This window comes from Falco naumanni, chromosome 5, assembly GCF_017639655.2.
Source record: "Falco naumanni isolate bFalNau1 chromosome 5, bFalNau1.pat, whole genome shotgun sequence".
In the NCBI taxonomy this organism is placed as follows: domain Eukaryota; kingdom Metazoa; phylum Chordata; class Aves; order Falconiformes; family Falconidae; genus Falco; species Falco naumanni.
This window is the reverse complement of record NC_054058.1, coordinates 59,794,262-59,801,702: the sequence shown is the minus strand read 5'-3', so window position 1 is coordinate 59,801,702 and position 7,441 is coordinate 59,794,262. Positions and strand designations below refer to the sequence as shown.

At 42.0% G+C, this 7,441-nt stretch overlaps 1 long non-coding RNA gene across 2 annotated transcripts; it reads right to left on the bottom strand.

Moving 5' to 3' along the window:
* Positions 1-1,180: 1,180 nt before the first annotated feature.
* LOC121089157 lies at positions 1,181-5,397 on the bottom strand. Of its 2 annotated transcripts, XR_005828144.1 has the most exons (5): positions 5,205-5,397; positions 4,283-4,383; positions 3,040-3,160; positions 1,679-1,831; positions 1,181-1,565 (listed from the first exon to the last, which is right to left on the bottom strand). It is a non-coding gene; the product is annotated as an uncharacterized LOC121089157 (long non-coding RNA). The 2 variants fall into 2 exon arrangements; XR_005828143.1 differs by having other exon boundaries at positions 1,181-1,831.
* Between the last annotated feature and the right edge of the window lie 2,044 nt (positions 5,398-7,441).

The following is a 7,441-nucleotide window of genomic DNA, read 5'->3' as shown; positions in this document are numbered from 1 at the left end:
TTCAAGAGGGCAAATGACCTTCTATCTGCAGTGGAGTGTAGGATCCTGCCTTTGATCTTACTCCTGGGGAAGTTGCAAAATAATAATAGGATAATCCTATCCATATGCCCACATATTTGTTACCAGCCTGGGTAGGGTTCTGCACATGCAGCAGGGCTTTGCAGCCAGAAGTGAGCACTGATTTTGCTGGGTTGGAGGAGAAAAATATGCCTCCCCTCCTCCCACCTATCTGTCCTTACCCGCCATTTTCTAGCTAAGCTCTGCAAACTGTCATGCGCTTGATGCTCTTTCCCTGAAAGCCCTCACTCCACGATCCATCGCCTGGTCTCACACTAACACCATGCCTCTGCCTCACTGCTCAAGCAGCTGCCTCCCGCAAGCTCCATCTCTGAATTTCTTTCTCTCTGGTGCAGCCTCGGAAAGCCTCAATGCCAAAGTTTTTGTCAAGGTTGTCCAACCAGTCTGGAGTACAACTAGGCACGGAACTTTATTCTGCTGTCCTTAGGGTCCTGCTTTTATTATTAGACTTTGCTCACTGTTTGGATACAATGTTTGAAATCAAAACGTTAGCTCCACCTCAGCTTTGCTATTACACAAATCAAGAGGAAATCTGCTGATCAAAACTCTCATGTACTTCAACCAGGCTAGGATTTCAGCCAGCTGTCTCTTTGAAATACACCTTTCAGTACTGGATCCTTGCCCCACACACTGCTGGGGAGGTCAGTCCTTGGGTAAGGTTGCTGGCAGCTTGCAACCCACCTATTTTGTCGTGTTTCTTGTTTTCTAAAATCATATTCTGACAATGCACTGGAGTATGAAAATAACCTTTGGTTTTCAACTAGTATCCTGCAGCAAATCCTTAACCCAGAGCGTATCACTGGATTTTAGTGAGGACACATTACGCAGTGCAATCTCACACCAAAGTAGCATATAAATGTAAGTTTATAAGAATGTAGCATTTTTTGGAAGCCGTCTTTCACAGTCTGCCGCTGTAAACACACAGGAACACACTGCCAGCAGCGGCACAAGATGGATGCCCATCCACGCCTGCTGTGTGCAGCGCACAGCCCACCTCTGGTACCTCTGAGCTTTCGCTTCAGTCTCACAGTAGGAGCTGCACTCGGTGTGCCAGGGCGAGCCAGTAGGATTTTTCTACATTCCGCTTAGCTCTGTAGCCCAGACGGTTTGCTAAGAACTGGGTCAGGTTCAAAGGAAAAGCACTTTAGCAGGAAAAGTACTAATTTTTTTCAGAATGTGCTTGTAAAAATGAGGCGCAATATGCAGCCAGGAGAAGCTCTCACCTGGTCCTTGGCTGAGCACACGGACCCCACAAAGGGAGCACAACTCCTTCTTGTCCTGCAGCACACAGACCCTGCAAAGGACAAAGCTCCTTTATGTCTTTCAGTCTGTCCTGCTAGGACACAAGGGCTCTGAGCCACAGGGCGCTACAAAAGAACCAAAGAGAGCAAGAGAAGAGGATGCAGAGACCAAGTGCTTTTTCCAGCACTACCAATACCTTACCAGCTGATCCTGGGCCTGGTACTGTACCTCTTTGAGGTTTTCTCCTGTTAATTAAAACAAGGCTGGTGTTACAAACTCCCTCACTGTGTCCCTTGACCGGTCACTCATGCAGCTGCATTAGCTGAGTACTGTTCCCTTGATTGTTGTGTTTGCATACCTGGTTCTGAAGGCTCCTCTCTGCTCCTGACCTGCCCTCCTTGGTCCTGTTTCCTTTGTACCCAGCATAATCACAAACATCTGCTACCCGGAGTCAGCAGCTTTCACAGATTATGCAGCTTCCGAGGGAGTGCTGGCCTATTTTGTTTTGACGCTATGAAGACAGAGGCTGTTTACCACCCAAGCTGCTGCAATGCCCTCTGAGACATTTGTAGGAGAACCTGTGTATCTCACATTTTTGCATTCTGCCAGGCACAGAAACAAAGAGGGAAGAGCAAATTCCAGGAAAAAAGGGCATAACGCAAACTAAAACTTAGTTCATGTTGTATAGAAGATCTACCTCTTAACCTTATAATGACACAAAGAAATAAATAATGAGCTTGAGGTGCTTTGTATGATGAAGCTGCATTAGAACTGGGCACTTCAGAATAGCTCAGACAAAAGGGAGATAAGCCAGTGCTGCATGAGGCAGCTGGTCTGGGGAGGTAACCAGCAAGTGAGGATGTATGGATTGGGATGCAGATTTTACAGATCAGGGCCAGCTCTTATTTTGCAGGTGAAGTCCAGCTCTCAGAAAGACAGACAAGGGACCTGAGAGAGTGCTGTGACACCTGGCTGACTCATCTATGCACGGAAGGAGTCAAAGATAAAACACCTGTTTATCCAGAAGGACAAATTATCTTTTTTCTTTTTTTCCCCTGAGGGGAAACACAGGGTAATTCTGCTGGTAACACCTGAATTATCTGCAGATTCCCTGATCCGAATGGGCTCAGCATCTTCCCCTTTGTAAACTGAGGGCTGCAGCACTGAACAGACCAGCCAGCAGCGTGAGAAAGGTAAGAGTTCGCCCGCCAGAAGGTGATAATAGCAGAGAAAAGGAGATCTTCAGAATTCAGGTCCATGGTTCCACATACACATATTTTTGTAAAAAAACTTTTAGTTCCTAAATGGTACTCATTTCTGAGCAGCCAAGTTGTCACACTTTGCCTTTCATATTTGCTTGCTTGCCAGGTTATATTAGTTGTTAAAAAGACCTTGCCTCTAAGGCTTTCTGTGCCTACTATGCTGCTGCCCAAAATGGCAATACTCTCGCCTGCTCCTGAAATGTCAAAACGTATTTTTCTCCTATGGGACCAAAGTAATTTCTGAAAAACAGACATTTAAATATTTATCTAAACTGATCTTTTTCATCATGTTGACCAAAGCAGACTGCAATCTTTTCCTACTTTTATCTTCATTTTTGCATATTGTATTTTTGTATGCAGTATGCATAATATCAAAAGGAGCCCCAAAATATCAAAAGGAGATAGTAGTAGTTAAAGATAGCATTGTGACCATTACTTGCCCTTAATGGCAGCTTACACTTGAAATTCATAGAAATTCATTAGTAGTGGAGGAATCTTCTAGACCATCTTCTGCAGGGTTGTTCCTTATGGTTTATGTTCCAGTGTTCTAGCCAGCCAGCCTTTGAAGTCCCATCCAGCTGTTAAAAGTTGGATTAAACAGTTAGGCAAGACAAACAGGAAAGTGATTCATATCACCTCATTTTAGCTATCTGAAAAGCCATCCCACCAAAAAAAAAAAGACATCCCCAGACCCTGCAACCTATTCTTCAGTGAAACAGTTTGGGAGATTGGGCAAAACTTCACTAAAAGAACCTTCACAGAATATCTGAAAATAATTTGATGAGCTGCTGAACCATGGTGTTTATCATCTTGTCTGTCTTGAATTTGTTTGCACTCACTGCCATAGATTTATATCAGAAATTTGCTATTGGAGCAAGTGTCTGAGACACATCACATGGGCTACACTGGTGACATCCTGCCAGCTGTGTCATTGAGTTTCACACCACAAACCGCAGATCTCTAAGAGACCAAGACGCAACTTTAACCCAGCAAGGATTACAGTAAGATGCAAGGTAGATTCCATATACAATATGCTATGTTAAAAAGAAACAATAAAGAAAGATGAACTCTTGCTAAAAACTGGACCATCTCTTTCTTTGCAGAAATGTTGGAAGAGTGTAAAATATTGCAGCCAAATATGTGCAGGCTGATATTCCTGTGCCCCTCAGTGTACTCCTCCACAAGCTGCAGAGTAAGCATTTAATTTTTTTCATTCTCATCTACAGATGCCCCAGACTCAATTTTTGAATAACAACAGCATTGGTTTCGACAGTTTCATCCTTCTGAAAACCAAACTGTTGGGGAGAAAACAAAATTCTATCATTTTCATAGCTGCTCTGTAATGACATTAGGTGTCAGCCCCACAGACTCCGAGGCAGAGCAGAGGGGTTTAGTGAACTGCTGCTGACCAAGCACGCAGGAAGCAGTCTAGGCACTGCAACATGGAACTTGACACAGATTAATTTGTCCTACTGAGAAGCATACATTATATATAACGCCAAGACAAAACGGCAAAAATGAATGGCTGTGAATGCCTTCTCACTTCGGAAACCCATTGTCACATCTCAGGTAGTTAAATTCAGTCTCAGGGTGGAGCTTCAGGATGGATTATTACTTTCTTGCCCTCCTCCCCAGTACACCTCTTTGGGACTGCTGGTCAGAGATTTTGCAAGAGGAAATTTCATTTGAGATGCACTTACAGCAATGTCAGATCCCGCAGCAACTCCCCTGCCAGAAGATATTCTTCTTCCTCACTGCCTGTGGGAATAGTTTCAAGTCTGGTAACTTGCTGTTGTTGGCACTGTTGGTAGACCAAGAAAATAATGTTCGGAAGCATGAAGTACCCTCTGAACCATGAACTTTCCTATCAAGTTGACATACAGTAGTGGTGCAAAATCCAGCAGCCTGCAGGTAACAGAGACTGAGTTTCCAGTGCTGTCAGTCTGGCACCTTTTCTGAGCTCTAAATTCTCCTGAATATGTAAATGGGGGTGGTGAGGAGGAGAACTATATGTAAAACTGGTGTCTTTGTTTTCCATCAAAATGCTAAAATTAAATCCCTTTTAGTAAGAACTTCCATTCAAGAATAATTTCAACTATGAGAGACAAGTAAATTGTAACTAACAGAATAATTATTTTTTTTATATATAATCAGGAAAGAAAATCAACTAGCAAAGAAATTCTAGGATCATATAAATTAGTTTAATTAAAATTGATTTCATATAAATTTGTTGTGGTTTGTTTTTTTTTTTTCTTGTGCTTGGGATGCTTCCAGCCAAAGATCTGGCAAGTTGTAAATAAACAGATCAAGGTATTGCAAACATTTTTTTCTCCTCTTCAAGAGTGGATCTAGAAACAACAATCTGAAAGGGAACAGGGACAGCATGATCTCTACAACTGCTGCAAGGACTGCCTGCTCAGAGTTGGAATTATGTGATTTTTATGCATCATCTGACCTTGGTCACGAATTTTGAACGAATGAAATGAAGCAAAAAGGCAAGATACAGTTTTCTTGCTTAAAATCATTAATAATTTATAGCAACAGCATACAATGTGTGATAGTATACTAGCACAAGAAGAGGCATATGATGCCTGCGCATTATGAAAGGAGATGAGCTCTTACCTGGCTGCCCTCATTCTGCTGGTGCTTCCACTGAGTCTGAGCCTTGTCTGGATACAGACTGCAGAACCAGGCTTGTATCTGTTTTGGGGTCCTTGGCTGAGATAAAGCAATTCACCTTCCTACTTCCATCTGCCAGAGAGGGTTTTTCCCAATGTTCACACAGCATCAGACCTTTGCTAGGCATACCAAGAAACCTCAGCCGCTATGATCTACATGAAGAAAAGGTAGAAGAAAGGAAATTTCATTATTCAGATTATAGAGATAAGGAACAAAAGCCTGGAAGATGCAGAGCATGCAGAATTAAATCTCAACCTGTTGAGTCCCAGTTATTGCTGAAATATCTGCCCAGTCTTTCTTTTTGCAAAAACTTTGGCTATTACTCTCAGCTTTAGGATCCCAGGACTAAACCCTAGCAAAACCTTTGTGCAGGGTCTGTGTGTGTGAACACGTGTCTGCAATTGAGCAGAGAGAAGAGGAAGGGAGAAAAAGAGTATGAGACAGAGCAGATATTCAGAATAAAGTACTGATACCTGTCACTGTCATCAATAGTACAGAGTTACAATATCAGCACTGTGCATTGCTTTTATTCTTGTGATAAGGCAATTGAAGGAGGAAATATAAACAAATGCTGTTGAGCACTGGGCTCAAGGACCTTGGTTTCTTGTAGACTCATTGTAACTGTGAGCACTCACTGAAGGCTATCTCAAAACCGGGCCACTGAAAAGCTCTCTGTTCTACCTGGAGTGTTTTGTTACCTAATAAGAGAGAGGTGGTTCTTTCTGTGGTCTTGCTTATGTCCCCATGTGTCTGGTTTACAGAGCTGGCAGAAACTGTGTTACTTCTCCGATTTCCACTTCTCCCTCAATTTAGCTAAAATCCACCAGTGGCTTACAACACAGAGTGGAAAGAATGGCACAGGCAAGAGACAGACTGGTAGGCAGGCAGACAAAAAGTGTGAGCTTGTAACTGTGGCTTCCTTCAGAGAAGAAGCTAAGACTGTCTGGATTTTTTTCCCTAACATTTGAAATCCTGCAAATGAAGACTGAAAATAATAATCACATGAACATTACATCTAAGGAATGGCATAGCATATATTCACATAGCTCATTTTTTTCTGTCCTTACCATCTCTTACCTGAAAATAGTGGTGCTAACTGGCATTGAGATGGAAAAACCTTACCCAGACAAGTTTCTCAACTGCTAAAAATCCATTCTACCTGCACACCATCTCTGTGAAAAGTTCAGTGTGACCTGAAACTCACATGAATCAGGGAAAATCACACTTCCTCCCTTCCTGTCTCCCTTCCTTCCACTCTCCAGTCTTTCCTCTCTTTCTTCCTTCCTTCCTTTCTCTTTCTTTCCTTTCTTCCTCCCTCTCTCTCTTTTTCTCTTTCTTTCTTTCTTTCTTTCTTTCTTTCTTTCTTTCTTGCTTTCTTTTTCTTCCTTCCTGCTTTCTTTCTGACTAGTACATTAAAAACTATGAGGGTGAAAGGAGTTAAAGGCAACAATCTTTATTGATTAGGGCTATTTGTTACTTCTCCAGAGAATTATTACTAAACCAACCCACCTTGCTTAAGTTTTCTCTTACAAGGAAGTTCATTTATTTGTACAGGCCACTTGCAACATGGATCCCAGCACTGGAAGTGCTTTTTCATGTGGATATGCAGCTGTAGAAAACGGAACACAAACAAAACCTGGAAGTCCAGGAAATTTCCCTGTACTCAACGTTCAGAAAACAGTTGTGGCCAATCATGCAATAGAGCTTTACTCAATTCCATTGACTGGGAATAAAAAAGAATTTAAGAAACATGAGTGAATAGGAAAAGCAGTCTCTTATGAGAGTTAAAAGGAAGGGCCTGCTCAGTGTGATGATATTCTGACTTTAAGGACTAAGAACCCATTTTATTTCAGCTGCTCCAGATTTTATTCTTACAAAGTTCTATTGCAAATCCTTATCCTTATATTTTTTTTTTTTTAGCTCTCCTAAGCTGCCATGAATTCAACAGTATTCTTAGAAGGATTCTGACTCCCTTATCCTTCCCGTGAAAGGATGTTCCTCTGAGCAGAAGTAGGTATAATGTTTCCTTCCCACTACCCTTGTTCCTGTCACCAGCTACTTAATTCAAATCTGAGTTACTGAATGGATTTAGGAGCTTGGCTTTCTAAACCCTGCTTAAATCAAATTAAATTAAAAACACATTCTGAATAGTATCTAAACTCAAAATGAGGGCAACTCGT